At 40.9% G+C, this 15,583-nt stretch overlaps 1 protein-coding gene across 1 annotated transcript in view; it reads right to left on the bottom strand.

The window, feature by feature from the left end:
* Positions 1 to 15,324, bottom strand: part of RALBP1 (ralA binding protein 1) — a 33,856-nt gene extending 18,532 nt beyond the window's left edge. Inside the window, exon 1 of the mRNA XM_082046632.1 lies at positions 15,113 to 15,324. The gene's annotated coding sequence lies outside the window, so the exon portion shown is untranslated. The remainder of the gene's footprint in view (positions 1 to 15,112) is intronic.
* Between the last annotated feature and the right edge of the window lie 259 nt (positions 15,325 to 15,583).

Genomic DNA, 15,583 nt, shown 5'->3' with positions numbered 1-15,583 from the left:
GTGGTGTTCTCCAGGGCTCAGCATTGGGGCCAGTTCTGTTTAATCTCTTTATCGATGAACTGGATGAGGTGAGTGCACCCTCAGTAAGTTTGAAGATGACACCAAGTTGTGTAGGAGCGTTGATCTGCTGGAGGGTAGGAAGGCCATACAGAAGGATCTGGACTGGCTGGATCATTTGGCTGAGGCCAACTGTATGAGGTTCAACAAGGCCAAATGCCGGGTCCTGAACTTGGGTCACAACAACCTCAGTGCTACAGGCTCAGGGAAGAGTGGCTGGAAAGCTGCCTGGCAGAAAGGAATCCGGGGGTGTTGATAGACAGCTGGCTGAACATGAGCCAGCAGTGTGCCCAGGTGGCCAAAAAGGCCAACAGCATCCTGGCTTGTGTCACAAATAGCGTGGTCAGCAGGACTAGGGAAATGATTGTCGCCCTGTACTCATCACTGGTGAGACTGAACCTCAAGTACCATGTTCAGTTTTGGGCTTCTCTGCAAGAAGGGTGCTGAAGGGTGCACATCGAGGTGCTGAAGCACGGTCAAAGACGAGCAATGAAACTGGTAGAGGGTCTGGAGCACAAGTCTGATGAGGAGCAGCTGAGGGAACTAGGGCTGTTCAGCCTGGAGAAAAGGAGGCTGAGGGAAGACCTTATCGCTGTCTGCAACTGCCTGAAAGGAGGTTGTAGCATGGAGGGTGTTGGTCTCTTCTCCCAAGCAGCAAGTGATAAGATGAGAAGAAATGGCCTCAAGTTGTGCAGGGAAAGGTTCAGCTTGGATATTAGAAAAAATTTCTTCATGGAAAGGGATGTATAGCAGTGGAACAGGCTGACAAAGATATGACAGCAAACTTTAATAGATCTCTTATTACACTTACTACAGTGTGTCTAAGTTGGTGCGAACACATTCAAGAGAGGCACAGTTTGAAAGACCAGACTCCCAGCTCTCATTCAGTACAGAAGGCTCCATTATTTCTGTATTGCACTGAGTCTGTGTTGTGACTTTGTGCCTTGTAACCACTTACAACAGCAGAAGCAAATTAGAGCAGGTGACTGCATGCACAGATGTTATTTTGTAAAGCTGTTGAGCACAATGAAGAACATGGGAAATTTTTCTGTAGCAAGCATTATGCAAGACCACATCTAAAGCACGGTGGGTGTCCCCAGGTCATCCCCATTTTGCCACGAACAGGCATACTCTGAAAATCTGGGTGTTACATTAAGAACAGTCCCAAGAAGTCAGTAATCAAAGGACGGAGGCAGAGTGGAAACACTCCCTCGGCTACCAGAACCTGCTCTATTGTAAGCTTCCAAAACCAAGATCCAGAACACAGCAGTGCCTCGTCATTGCAAGTCTTCAGTCCAAAAGATCTGCACATATGTGAAGAAACTTATGTTGCTCAAAGAATGAGGCACACTGCCTTTGGACAAAAATTATCCTAGTAATAAGCATAGCTCCATTTTGGAAAGTAATGAACCACAGAGGAAAGAATAAAATCTATCACTGGTGGTCTAAGCATGTCAAAGCACTTCAGAAACTTATGAGTGGTACTCATACAACTGCTGAGATGGCTGAAAAAGTTGACTTGGAGATGAGAAAACCGAGTTAGAAGTAAGTTATTTACCTAGACTATACAACGTCAGAGACACGTCTAAGTTCTGCATCTTCAGCAGACTATTGCAAAGTGTGTGAGGCCATTAAAACCATGGTCCTTCCAAGAGTAGAGGATACTGTTAAGTATGCCTCAAATTAATCATCTTGGATGTCAGCTACCACAACAGCTTAGGCAAAGAGGAAAGCTTTTAGTATCTTAAAGCTGATAAATCATTTAAGTTTTACTCAAATTGTTCTGAGTTTTTACTACTGCAACAGACCGCTACAGTTTAAGCTGCACTTTAACATAAAAGGATGCAAATTTTACAACATACTGAAAAACTTAAAACAAAATGCGGCTTTTGTTAAAACAAAATGCAGCTTTTCTTAGACTGAAACGTTGCTATGCAGCCAAACAGCAAAATGACATCACAGGTCATCTATATTATTTAACAAGCAGCGTCCAGGTACATGAACAGTGTCTTTTCCTTTCTTTAATGAGGCAACATGGCCATGAAAAGGAGAAAGAAAAGGGGAGTGCTTCATGTAGGCAGGTAAAGCAAGTTTAAAATTTCACAAGTCACCAGTAATCACAGAAACAGAGCATTAAGTAACTCCCTTGTGAGTCATGCACTCTTCACAACTGGCAATAATTAAAGCCTCAAGAAAGGCCTTCACAAGATTTTTTTTTTTTATATAAAGAGAATAAAATACAAACTGCACAGCAGCATTCAGTTCCGAAACCAAAGTTTACTTTACTCCTACTTTGAGACGGTCCTAAACTTTCATTTGGCCCTTTGAAGGCAACCACGAGGGTGATGTGGCCCCTGGTGAAAAGGAGTTTGACACACCTGCTTTACAGGATATGTGATGCTATGAGAACGTTAGAAAATTTACTTTAAAGGAGAGTGTATAATCACACAACTCAAGTCACATAGGAGCAAGCTGTACATTTTACGAAAAAAATGCCATCATCAGATCAACTCTAAAAGTAACATACACAGGTCTGCATGCTCTCTTATTTAACTGCAGGTGGATAAAGCCTCTTGGAATTACGGTAGTATCCAAAGTATTTCAAGTTCTGCTTTAAGAGCCCATACCAGCTCAGCTGTAGTGATATACAAATACACAGAACTACTTAGCTCTCACAATCAGAGAGCTGCAGACCACATCCATATTTGAGCAGACTGTTGAGGAGCCAGCTCACTTTCAGAATATCTTGCACTAGCCAGGTTATTCCCTTTTATCAAGGGTATTCCAGCTCTTCATTAATCTGTTCAGTAGAGAGACCCTTAAAAAATTATTTAATAATATCCCAGATATTTTTAAAATATCAGAAACCAGGCTTCTGATCACATTATGATAAAGTCTCACAATCACATGATGATAAATTCTCCAGGTTAAGTGTTAGCTTTCTGGTTTGGTTCACTTCAGAAAAAAACAGCCTCTAGTCTACAAATTCTGTAGAGCTCCATCAGGCTGTTTCCATCAGACATCTTGGGGAAAACAAACCTTGGACTCTCTGGAGAGAGTTAAGTGCTCTTTGCTCTAGAGGGAGTACACCTGAAAAGAGACCAACCATAACCACATATGAAAAGCCTCTGCCTCCCCACGTCACACTGACTATTTTGCTGTAATGTCCCACTTCCCCGGTGAGGCACGCTGTGATGGTTTGCATCCAGCTGTCTGCTCCAGAGCAACCTAAAGCAGACAGTCTAGGAGAAAAGCCTAGGCACAGATCTTCACAGGGTAACAACCAAAGCCCTATATAGAGGTTACACAAACTGTGTCAGGTGTGGCTCCCTTGCTCGTTCCCGTATCTCAGCAAGCCCTACCATGTGTCCTTCTCCAGTTGAATCAACTGCCATGGAAGCAGCTTCAAAGTGGTGCATTTTATTATGATCACAACCACATATACATAAGGCATTCTTGGAAATAAATGGCCAGCTAACAATGGGAAAGACTGCTGTTTAAATGCTTTACATTGTGTATTTCTGAAGTAAGAAGCAGAAGGTCTCTGTGATGGATGGACTCTGCGCTGTGAGGCAGATGAACACTGTAACCAGACCAGACTTTGCAGAAGCATCTTGACTATATGAGTGACCTGCATTACAACTGCTACTGCCCACCCAGAGAATAGCTTCTCATTCTTAATTCTCATGCTTCTTGGGAAAGTGCTGGTCCACTGTTCAGGATTCTCCAGTCTTAGCCACTGTGAATTCTGCTCCTGGCCCCCATGGTCTTATCACCACAAAGCAGCCCACTAGCAGTTCCTCCCCCTACCATCCTCGAGCACAGCAGACTAGTTTCCCATTCTGAGGTCTAGTCCCTCTGCTTCCCAGGCTCAGTCCCTCTCCATTAGGTTCTTCATTCCTCTCCCCTGCAGTTCCTCCACCGTCAGGACTGTACCTCTTCTCTCTCACAACCTCCTCCTCGCCATGCAGATGTTCAGAACCTAGAACTGTGCAACTTCAGTTTCACCACTTCTCCACACCCAGTGCCTGATCTAATCTCTCCCTTTGGCTGCTCACCATTTCCCAGGTTTTCGCCTGCCTCCTTCAATTTCTCTCACATTCGGTTCTAATTAAGGTTTCTGAAAATTACAGTCCACACATAAGCAAGGAAAGTTGGGAGGTCATCTCCAGTCAAATTTAGGCTTTCCCTCTAAAATACAAATAGCATTAAAAAGGTTTGCCTGATTACAAAAATACTTTTAATTACAGTAAAGAGATTTTCTCTCCTGCTAGTTTACTTCTAAGAGACAGTTTGAAAGAATTTGGTTGGAGCATTTTGTTTAAATTTTTAAATACCAGCCTAAGAAACCCAACCAAGCAATTTTCAGCCCAAATTAAAATGTGGTAACTTTCAGTAAGGGCTAAACTATTGAGAGCTTGTGCTGGTTTTGGCTGGGGTTGAGCTAATGGCTGGGCATGATCAGGTCATGGTAAGCAACTGTTTTCATTTGCATCACTTGTCATTCTTGGGGTTTATTTATCTTTCTTTGTTATATTCCTTTTCATTACAATTATTATAATTATTTTATTACAATTATTAAACTGTTCTTATCTCAAACCATGAGTTTTCTCACTTTTGCCCTTCCAATTCTCTTCTTCCTGTCCTGCTGGGGGCGAGGGGAAGTGAGTGAGTGGCTGTGTGGTGCTTGTTGCTGGCTGGGGTTAAACCATGACAGAACTAAATTAAATAATACACACTGTCCTGCAAATACATCAAACCCTCCTATACTTCTGAAAACCACAACATTTTACCACATTTATGATCGCCATTATTGCTTAGATCGGCCCTAAAATTATTCCTGGTGTGACAACCCTGTCCTTTTTCTCCTGTCCACCTCTCCAAATTCCCATTTGTGCCACAATTAATGCCTGTAAAACAGAACAGAAAGTTTTACTTTCACCACTTAAAAGAAAAAAAGGAGGAAAATGCAATAAAAGGTGTGCAGTTTACTAACGCTTGCTACAAACATAGTACCACCTCGGGCTTTTTTTGCCCTCAGGACTATGTACAAGTTTCGTGTTTTCTGACAAGCCTTTTGAGGAGTTGTGTAATCCCTAGTCACCAAAGGTCTGCAGCAAGTTGTACAGTAATTGATCTAGAGAATTAAGGCTAATTTTTATACTTCTGTCAGTTCCTGGGCTGAGTTTATTTAATGAGAAATTCCTCTTATCAGAGATTTCAACTATGGCACCATTCAGTCATGCTTCAGTATCTGAATTCAGATATTTGAGAACAGCTGTCTATTTAGTGGAGTCAGTTAAAAATAAAAAAGATCACAAAAGCCTGACCAGCTGAGTTGAATGTACCATAAATGCTGTTTCAAAAGAAAGTGCTAATCACCAGAGTGAGGAGGAGGAAAGAAAAAAAAAAGAGGCAGACAAGAAGTCAATGGATTTGGCATCAAATATTTAACTGGAGTTTTAAGCACTTCTGCTATTCTTTCAAGAGAACTTGCAGACTGACTATGACAGATCACACAACAGAGAAGAGAATCTAGTTTTTGAGAAAGGCTAGAGCTCTGCACAATCAGTTCTACTGCCCAATTAAAAAAAAAAAAATCTAAGGCTATACACAGCCTAGTTTTGGTTTTGTTTTAGGAGTGCATTAGCTAAGGCGTGCTAAAATTCTAGAAATGACAAGGGTAAAAAACTAATATTAAAGACACTTCGCTTTGGATTTAACACTGGTAACAAATTTGGGACATGCGTAGACACCAGAAACGCATAATGTAACACAATAGCATTTCTATAACAGCAATAATTCACCTGGCAAAAACAACAGCAGCAGAGGCACACTAAAACATCGTGAGGCTCCTGCCAGCAGGTAGAGTTCAAGCTCTATGGAAATTTTGGGAATATACTCTGCTGACAGGTATAGGCAGATGCCAACACTGTTGCATTATCATAATATTTCTTATCCAAGCCAATTACAACCAAACCAGAAGGGGTATGTCCCCCTGCAAACACCTTTGCCTAACATATCTTCTGGTTTGTCCTTGAAAAGCCACTTGCTACCACCCACTAACACACCAAGTTTAGCACAGACGAAGCCCAGCTACGCTTTGTCAACTGTGTAAGCTTAATATATAGAGGAAACGACAAGGAGCACACATGCTGCACAAAGTCCTGCATGCTGAATCCAGACAGTGTAGCTTTTAAATCCATTACTGAGGCATTATCTTTTAGACTGGATGTAGAAAAATCAATTAGAAGTACCATTCTTCTTTACTGAATTGCCTGAACTGTGATAATTATTTTATTCATAACATTTTCAAAGAGCATTAAGTTAATTTTACAGAAGTCACTTCATAATCCTTTAACTGAGAGATCAGTATGAATAGGCTAGTTTACTTTACCAAATACAAAGATTATTCAAATCTAAGGCCTTATCATTCCCAGAAATAAGCATTTTCTGAAAGCATATTGACACACAAACCTTCAGGGTTAAAACTAGGAAAATTAGGTTTCTTGCGCTTTACATGGAATTTTTGCTACCATGTATTGAACACAGATGAAGAGATCTATAAATTACAGGCTGTCACTTGAACTGACAACTCTATAACTAAGGAGAAACTAAGAACAGCTTTGCTTGGATCTCTTCATAGTGTGATACATGACACAGATGATCAGTTTCCATATATGATTTTTTTTTTCTTGTTTAAAACCCTGCATGTTCAAATGTAACTCAGGTAAATCACACCCAACTTTTAGTGAATATTAAAACAGAACTACGGTGTTTGAGATAAAACCCATTCTGCTGTAACAGCAGAAAAAAAAAAAAAGAAAAACTTTGATCTAGAAAAACTGTTTATATGACAGCTGCTCTGATTACTTTTATGGATTATTTAATAACTGTGTCTATCTGCTGATTATTTTAGTGCTTATCTGATAAATATGTCTATCTGCAGCACCTTTGTTTTTGGCATAAAGAGTCCTGTATCTTATCAAGCTAACATCAGTGACTATTGACCTGGAAACCAAAGTAAATGTCTCCCTTTTCTGCCTTCACTGCTTGTGTTATTAGGACCATATTGAGAAAAATCAACTGGACACTGAGTTACACGCAGACATTTTACCAACTTAACTATACTGGATAGGAGCATAATGTTTCCATGCTCGCAGCACAGCAGTTTTTAGCAAAGCCTTGTTGTAGATGCAGTTTTACCCATCAAAATATTTTTTTTTCTGGTGTAGCTTATTTTATTTGTAGATGTTTTGCCAACAAAATAATAGTTTTATTGATCCATGCTATGTCTATAGCAGTGTAAACTGCTGTAATAGATACTGATTCTGTGTGATATCTGTCAAACTCCTGTAATATGTAAAGGAAAATTATCTTTTTTTTTTTTTTAAAAAAAAACCACCTGTGGTATGTAGATTTCCACACAAGAAGAGGACTATATCATATCCTTTTTTCAGACATATTCCCATCAATGCAAATAACAACTCTTCATCAAGACCACATGAAGTATTTAACCTTTCTGTAAATTTCTAAATTTTTAGTTATTTTTTTTCAGTACCATTTGTAGAGTTGGTATTAACAATTCCTGTTTTCTACCTCTGCCCCAGATTTACTCAACACCCAAGGGGAAAGTCAACTTAAATATTTATAAGCTCAGTAGATTATTAATTATGATTAACATCACCACCTCCAGGGCTGAGATGTTGCAAAATGTCACGCACGTGAACACCGCAAACATTCACAAACATGTTCAAGGCAAGGTGCGGCACCACCCAGCTTGGGGCAGCAACTGGTCTCCACGGTTCCTCCCAGCAGGGAACAGGTGGGCAAGAGGAATCTGCCTCCACAGCCAGCAAAGGCTTCTTCAGAAGGAGCTATGGGGAAGGCTGATCAGTTAAATGACCGATTATTGAAACAGCAGCAGGACCCACAAGTTCACAGCATTTGTTTTCTGTGCCAATTTACACATTCAAACAGCCTCAAAAGAAGACTTCTATGAAACACCGGCTTCCCAGAAAATTGTATAAGCATCCTTAGAATTTAAAATTAAATTGACACATATTTTCTAAAACAAGCTCCAGCTCAGTCTGTAGCACTTGATGCAGTACTTTTCAGCAATCCTATGGCTTCACCGTATCATAAAAAACATACCTGAAGAAATAAAGCATGATTGCTGTTTTCAATTTCCTTGCTAAATATAGTAAAAATGAACTGAATAGTAACACAAATAGACATTAAAAATACGCTTGCTTCACAGCTGGCAAAAAAAGTTCAGTATTTGGTAGCACAGGACCAAACAAGTTCTGATTGCCATTCCCAAATCTCTTGTGTAGCCTTGTCTACAAAAGAAAAATCATACTGCTTTAACTAAAATTAGTGGAGATAGTTTAATGGAAGCCCTACTATACATAAGACAAAATAGTGCCATTGTCCCGCCCCCAAACCCAACAAGAAAACAAACTGCCTCTATTGGTATAAGGCATTTTTAAGAGTGGTGAAATCCTTGCTCTTAAGCAGTAAAAACCACCAAATATAATTACCCATCAAAAATATGCATCTGTAACTGACTGTTCTAATGATACACATTAACTGCAAACTTCCATGACAGATGTTTGGGTATCTTCTAGATGTCTTCAAAGTCTGACTGAAATAGCATATTAAAAACTTACTTACAAAAGAAGGATTTATAAAGAACTAGCAACCAAACTAAGCCAAACCACATTAGAAAACTTCAAGGCGGTTTTATCATAAAATAAATAAAATATCATAAAATTGTAGCACACAAAAAGAGTGCTGCAGGTAACAAGCAGCAGAACTTGTCCATTGTTTTTCTGATATACAGGTTTATGCATATTGTGAGATACATTTGTCATAGTCATTGCCAGAAAATTTGTTCTTCTTAATCATCTATGTCAAAGAACTCAGATTTGAATCTACATCTTAGTATGTCAGTCACATTAATTTACTGAACCATCTAGACAACAAAGTCAGAACTCCATATATTAATCATTTGCTCTTTCAGCTGGAAAGTTGTATTTCGCTTCCTCCAACAACTTTTAAAATCCTTTTCAAAACAGGACTGATAAAACCACACCTGATCACCAGTGGTACAAGTTGTATACATTTTGAAGAACTGCAACCCCAAATTTCAGGATTCAAACTTCAGAAGCACGCCTTGTGAAAGAACTCTGCATCTAAGATTAGCTTGCAAGTGGCCAGCACAAAGAAAACTTACAGAATTTGTAAAGATTAAAACATCTAACGAACAAGAAAAGCTAAAACCACTGGACTGAAATAATCCAAGGATTTTCTGGGTAAATCTATTCAATCAGGTGGTTTGGTGGCTTTTCTAATTGTTGTTGGGTTTTTTTGGGTTTGTTTGATTTCTTCTTTTTTGGTCGTCTCCCAAGCTCTTTCATTTTTAGTTCATTCAATCAATTAAAAAAAATCCCATCAAATATGAAAAGCTCTTCAGGCTATCTTAACAGCATTTCCTTTGAAGCCACCACAATCGAAAAATTAAGAGAGGAGTCAGATGATACTTTTCTTCTAATTCAATAATAATAATAAAAAAAGTATTTTCGTTTTTCTACAGATTTAGAGTTATGCTTTTATCTAGCATTTAGTTCACAATGTTAACACGTACTGGAGTTAGATTATTAAAAATATAGTAAAATACTTGCAAGTTTAATTATCTTACAGCAGGCAATATTAAATTTATACACTGAATAGTAAGTATGTGAAAACAATGCATTGGACAGGGAAAAACAATACCCAAGACTTACATAGTAACACGATGGAAAAACACTACTAATACAATGAAATGAGAGAGTTTCATTGCTGGCATGTTTAGCATTACAATTTACACTTAGCATTCAATGTAATTCATGCTAACAAAAATCAGTGAAAATTTAATTGTAATATAAAAAAAAATTTCTGCACCTTGACTGGTGACACTCATATTTAAAACACACAAGCCTAATTACCGGAGTAAGTTAAATTTCACAAAAGTTATTATAGAAAAAAAAAAACCATTAAAATTACAGCTTTGCACTCTTAGGTGTAACTTTATTTTTAAAAGTTAGGTATAGTTTTAAAGAGAAGTGACATCCTTGCAGAATTCTTACTACTTTTTTGTGAAAAAGGGAAGTTGAAATTTTTATCACTGAAATAGCTCTTTTCCCACAAGTGTCAGGTTAACAGTGTTACCACAACACACTGTGTTTTTAAAAACCATGTATCCAGCTCAAGGTCTGGTGGTACCAGAGATCGATGTTCAGTCCCAAGAGTTCCTTCCTGCCAGATGTCTGTCTTCTAGCACAAAGCCCAGTTATATGTAATATAGAAGCCCAGGTATCCTACTGAAACTGTAAAACAGGATCTAAACTTCATGTCCTAACTTAATTTAGATCATAGCAGCACGTGAAGTTTTCATACTAGAGAGGACAAAAATGAAATAAAAATACATTTTATCTATACATAACTATATGAGTTGACTCCAGTGAAGAGTTAATTCACTGTTAGCAAATGTACAAAACAACCAATCTGAAACTAAATTTATTTTCCTTAAAATAATTTTCCGTTTGGTCCAAACTTGCATTCCGATTTGGAATGTCAAACTGTACCACCAAGCACTTGCTACTCACTCTTCTTCTACAGCAGCCATCTGGTCCCTTCCCACCTGTCACCAGCAGCCATCACCCATCCCTTGCTTTCCTCCTGTGCCTCCAGAGACCAAAATAGCCAGTCTAAAAAAGCTCAGTTCCCTATGAGCAAGAAAAACAAAGGTGGCAGTGTGCAAAAGAGAAACCTGTTCCTGTTAAGTTGCAAAGCTACCCTTTCAATTGCTCTGAAGTAGAGGGCAGCACCTACTCCTGTGAAAAGTGTATCCCCCGGAAGACAAACTAGTGCATTTCTGCACACCTGTGCAAGGTGTTGCCCAGCACGGTGTTTCGTGTTGGGCTGTAGCTGACAAGAATCATTTAGCCATTCCCTGCTTCCTCAAGGAAAGACAGTAGCCCAGATGGAAGCAAGCCAGGGATTGTCTGCAAGGTCATACCACAATTCAATGTGTAGCATCAAGGATCGGAAACCTTCTTTTGAAGAAATTTTATAGTTGCATTGATTGCTTAAGGTTTACATTTCTACAAATCTTCCCAGCACTTAAAACAAATGGACAGATAAAAAACTATTAATAATTAAGGCCAGACCGATAAGGATGAAGCAACTTAAATGACACTCTTCAATTACTATTATGTCAGAACAGACATGTAATTTAATTCTGCAGATAGAAACAATACTAAATTTGATTATTTAAAACTAAACACAACACTTTTTCTACTAATTTTTTTAATCTGGGTTACATACCACATTAATTCATGCTATTAAACATCTTACCATACTTATTCAGATTTACATTACTATTGTTTTAGCAACTGGTGAGCACTTTCAAAAAATTTATTTATTATTATAAAATTCTGTGTTTATTAAACAATTAGTTGTTATTTTTTAGTCAGGATGTTATGCCAAACTGCTACTGGAAGAAACCAGGAAACATTAATTATCTGCACTTCTTTTACTTAGCATTACAGAAGCTACACAAGGAAAAAATACCAAACCACGTTCACTACTTAAATACATCTTATTTACTTACCAAAGGAAATACTACTTGTAGGCAGTGAATTGATTGCTCTTAAACATTGTGATCTCATGTTTTCAAATTGGTAGATCTCAGTCTCCTATGCATACTTGGAATTCATAGATTAGACAAGAAAAAAAGATGCCTTCTGCATTTTCAATACACTAATAATAGTAATAAATGACCCTAAGAACCTCAGTTAAATTTCCCAGATCTTTTCAGTCAGACACACTTTGCTTAGGTATTAGCTTTACTTTTTACCTTCTTAATAAACTACTTTATCCACCAAAGCAACTGTACTTTCTATGTATCTTTTTCACAAATTCTTCCCTACTAGTTCAAAACTGTCACAGCACTTTATCAATGAAACCTAAATACAGTAATTTTTCCTAGTGCACTATCTTCTAGTAACAAGACAAAATAACCTATAATCTCTTGGGAAATATTTGAGCTGGGTGATCCGGGCTGGATCACCACTCCTTACTCATGCAATTCCATACATCCCTCTCCATGCCACCTCCCAGCAGCTGCCCCAGTAAGCAATCACCCCCATTTCCTTCTGCAGCCTGCAGAGAAATGGGAAGCAGGGAGTGCAGCATCCCTGCTGTTACTCAGCTTCAGAGATGAAGGCTCGTTGTGGCTGCCACCAACATCAAAGGCTCTTTCACCCTACTGTACCTTCACAGCTTTGACCAAGTTTGTATTTGCTGATGTAAAGCCCAAAAGGCGAGGGATGGCTGGGACGGGAAGGATAAGTACAGACAGGAAAGGAGTCGTACCCTTCCATTTCCTAAAATCAATCTGCATCCTTGCCTTTCTGGTTTTGGCAGTGGCAGGCAGAAGACGTAACTGTTATTTGGACAGCAATCACTTCTCAACATCACCACGTCTGTAGATGCAGCCTAAGCGCAAGCCTCCCCTGGGCTACTTCCAGCCCAGCTATGGGCTCATTTTATATATATATATATATATATATATATATATATATATATATTTATGTATGTATGTATTTTATTTTTAGCAACAATTTGAAAACTATGGTCATGAGGCTCGGGTGAAAAGTAGAAAGAGCTGATGAATTCTTTAGGTGAAAATCTGAAGCAGGCACACAGAAAGCCATGACTAGTTTTAAGGGTAATGAACCATTCACTGATTCAAAATAGTAAGATGCATTAGTTCAGAGGAAAGCTTGCATTATACTACAGATACAATAAACTGAAGAGAATTGTCATACTCTACTTTATTTTGGCATTTTGAGGCCAGCTACATGACACCAAGCTTTACACAGAAGGAAAGCAGATTTGCATTTGCTGGTATTTATTGCTAAGCAGCAGCATCTTCCACATTAATCTAAAACCAGCTTGTAAGAAACAGGAGAGTTATTTGAATATTTTCTGTAAGAAAATCAAGCAAAAACGTATCAGGGAAGTGCCTAAAGGGTACAACTGAGATCCGAACCCCAAAGTGTTGGATCTAGTACATGCACACATCAGTTTTGCTGTAACTACATGTACAAAATTAAGCCATGCAGTTCTGAAGCAAGAATGCAGTTACTGCAATACCAAGACAACATATTCCAGTATAGACATGCATATATAGAAATGGAAATAAGCTACCCTACAAAAAAACTTCTTCCCTGTATAACTACATGCACACCAGGGGTTTTACCGTTAAATTCTTACTTTTGTGAAACAAACAAACAAACCACAAAATTGCCCTCCCACCCCTGAATACACTTTAACTAAGACAAAGTAATGACAGAGATACACCTAAAATATTAACATTTTCAGGCAGCTATCCCTATAGTTTATTTCAGATGTGGGAAGACTAAAGAACACAACTTATTTCTCAATGTTAGAAATGAGAACCTTAGAACATGGAACGTAAACTTCCCTGCTCCTCCATAATAAACACCCTATTTTTGACCTCGCTACCTGGAACATTACAGCAGGGAGTTTAGTCAAACACTTAAAAGTAGTAAAAAGTCAAAACCACAACTGCTTGTGAGCTTTTTAAAATTCTATTTTATTTCTCCATTTAAAAGAGCCCCTCAAGAGTATGTGTCACACTGACTGCATAACTGTACTGTAATATCTAGGGACTGTACTAAAATGAATGGAAGAAGCTGTATAGGATCATTCATCAGCAGCCGTATGCAACACCTCAAATGACATCAAAACCCAAATCTAAGGATCTCTCTCCCATTTCTCTTTAAGCTTGCTAATAAATTCACACACATTATAATACTGCACTGCATCCAACTGAGCCTTAACGTCATCCATGAATGGGTGCAGTATAGCAATGTGAACACACATGGTAAGCGCTTCAAGTGCTTTCCAGGTGAGAAATAGGTATAAGAATGCAATTATGGCTGTTTTGCCATGCTGGAACAAACACCACACACAAATCCATCTGATTTATGCAACTGGTAAAAAGGTCTTAGCCTATTAGGTTTTATTATTATTCCTCATAAAGGATGACCATTAACATCAATGACACCAGGACAGGAGGGGTGGAAATCCAAACTATACCATTCTCACCAACAGATACTTTCAAATTCTCTGGGTGGATCACATTTTCTTTGTGGTTTGTTTTAACACATATAAGCACTTAAAATAAGATCTGCTTATTTACTCATACATCACACATCGACACATGACATATGGTAACACGCTAACAACATTATTAGGTGGAAAGCACCGCATCCTTAGAACTTGTTAAACATACTAGACACTGAAGAATGACAATAATGGTAGAAGTTGTCTGGTTTTTAAAGGTGTGTCCTCTAGGCGAAGGTAAATGAATTAAAAAAACCTGATCTCCCCTTCACAAAAAAAAAAAAGCCACAGAAAGATAGCCCATAGCCCAGCACACCTCTAACGGGAGCCTAAGTTACGATGAACCCTACATGGCTCAAAGCGCATAAACGCTTAAGCAAAGAGGGTGCACCAGCAGCCCACCCCGCTGAGGACAGGAGGGACAACCAGGCCAATAAGTGAAGCACACGGGCCGGGTCCCCCTGCCGAGCAGCCCAACGGAAAAACCACCGCTGGGACGCACAGCCCGGTACCCCCGCCGAAGCGGGCAGGCCGAGCCGGGCCACCCCGCTGCCGGAGCGGGCTGACCCCCGGGGGGAAGGGCAGCGCTCCAGGCCTGCCGAGCCGGCACCGCCAGCAGCCCCGGGCCGGGTGAGGGGGAAAGCGGGGCGGGGTCCCCCAGGCCCCTCCCCCAGTCTCCGGGCGGCCCGGGCCGGCCCCTCCCCCACCCGGGAGCCGCGCCTGGGGGGAGCTGGGGTGACTCTCCGCTCGACCGTTATCCCACTCTTCCCCTCCCCTCCCCCCGCCGCCAGCCCGGAAGCGGCTCCCGCGCCCCTCAGCGGGGCCGGCCCGGGGACCCCGGCCCGCGGTCACTCACCGCCGGCGCCCCGCTCGCCGTCGCAGCGGCCCCGCCTCGGCCTCACGCGCGGGGCCCCGCCTCGCGCCCCATTCCGCCGCCCGGCTTCGCGAGGAGGGACGGCCGGGGAGCCGCGCGAGCTGCCCACCGCGCAGGCGCCGCCGCCTCGCTCCGGGGCTCGAGGCGGCCGGGGGCGGGGGGGGAGCGGCCTGGTAGGGCGGGAGGCGCGCAGGCGCCGAAGGACATTCCCCCCCTCCCCGAGTTGCGCTCTGCGCAAGCGCAGTACCGTGACGGTTGGGGAGACCGTTCCCGCTCGCAGGGCATGACGGGCACTGTAGTTCTCTTGGGAACGTCCCCCGGTAGCCGTAGCTGGCCGGCCTCCGCGGCCGGACTACAACTCCCAGCCACGGGCGCCGGAGCTGTTGGTCGCAGCCGTTGGTCCCTTGTTCCTTCGCCCCCCGATGCTGAAGCCCCCAGGCCTGGGGTAGGGGT

The sequence above is a fragment of the Streptopelia decaocto genome (genome assembly GCF_964273445.1).
Source record: "Streptopelia decaocto genome assembly, chromosome: 2".
Classification (NCBI taxonomy): domain Eukaryota; kingdom Metazoa; phylum Chordata; class Aves; order Columbiformes; family Columbidae; genus Streptopelia; species Streptopelia decaocto.
The sequence above is the reverse complement of the archived record's forward strand: the minus strand, read 5'-3'. Positions and strand labels throughout refer to the sequence as shown.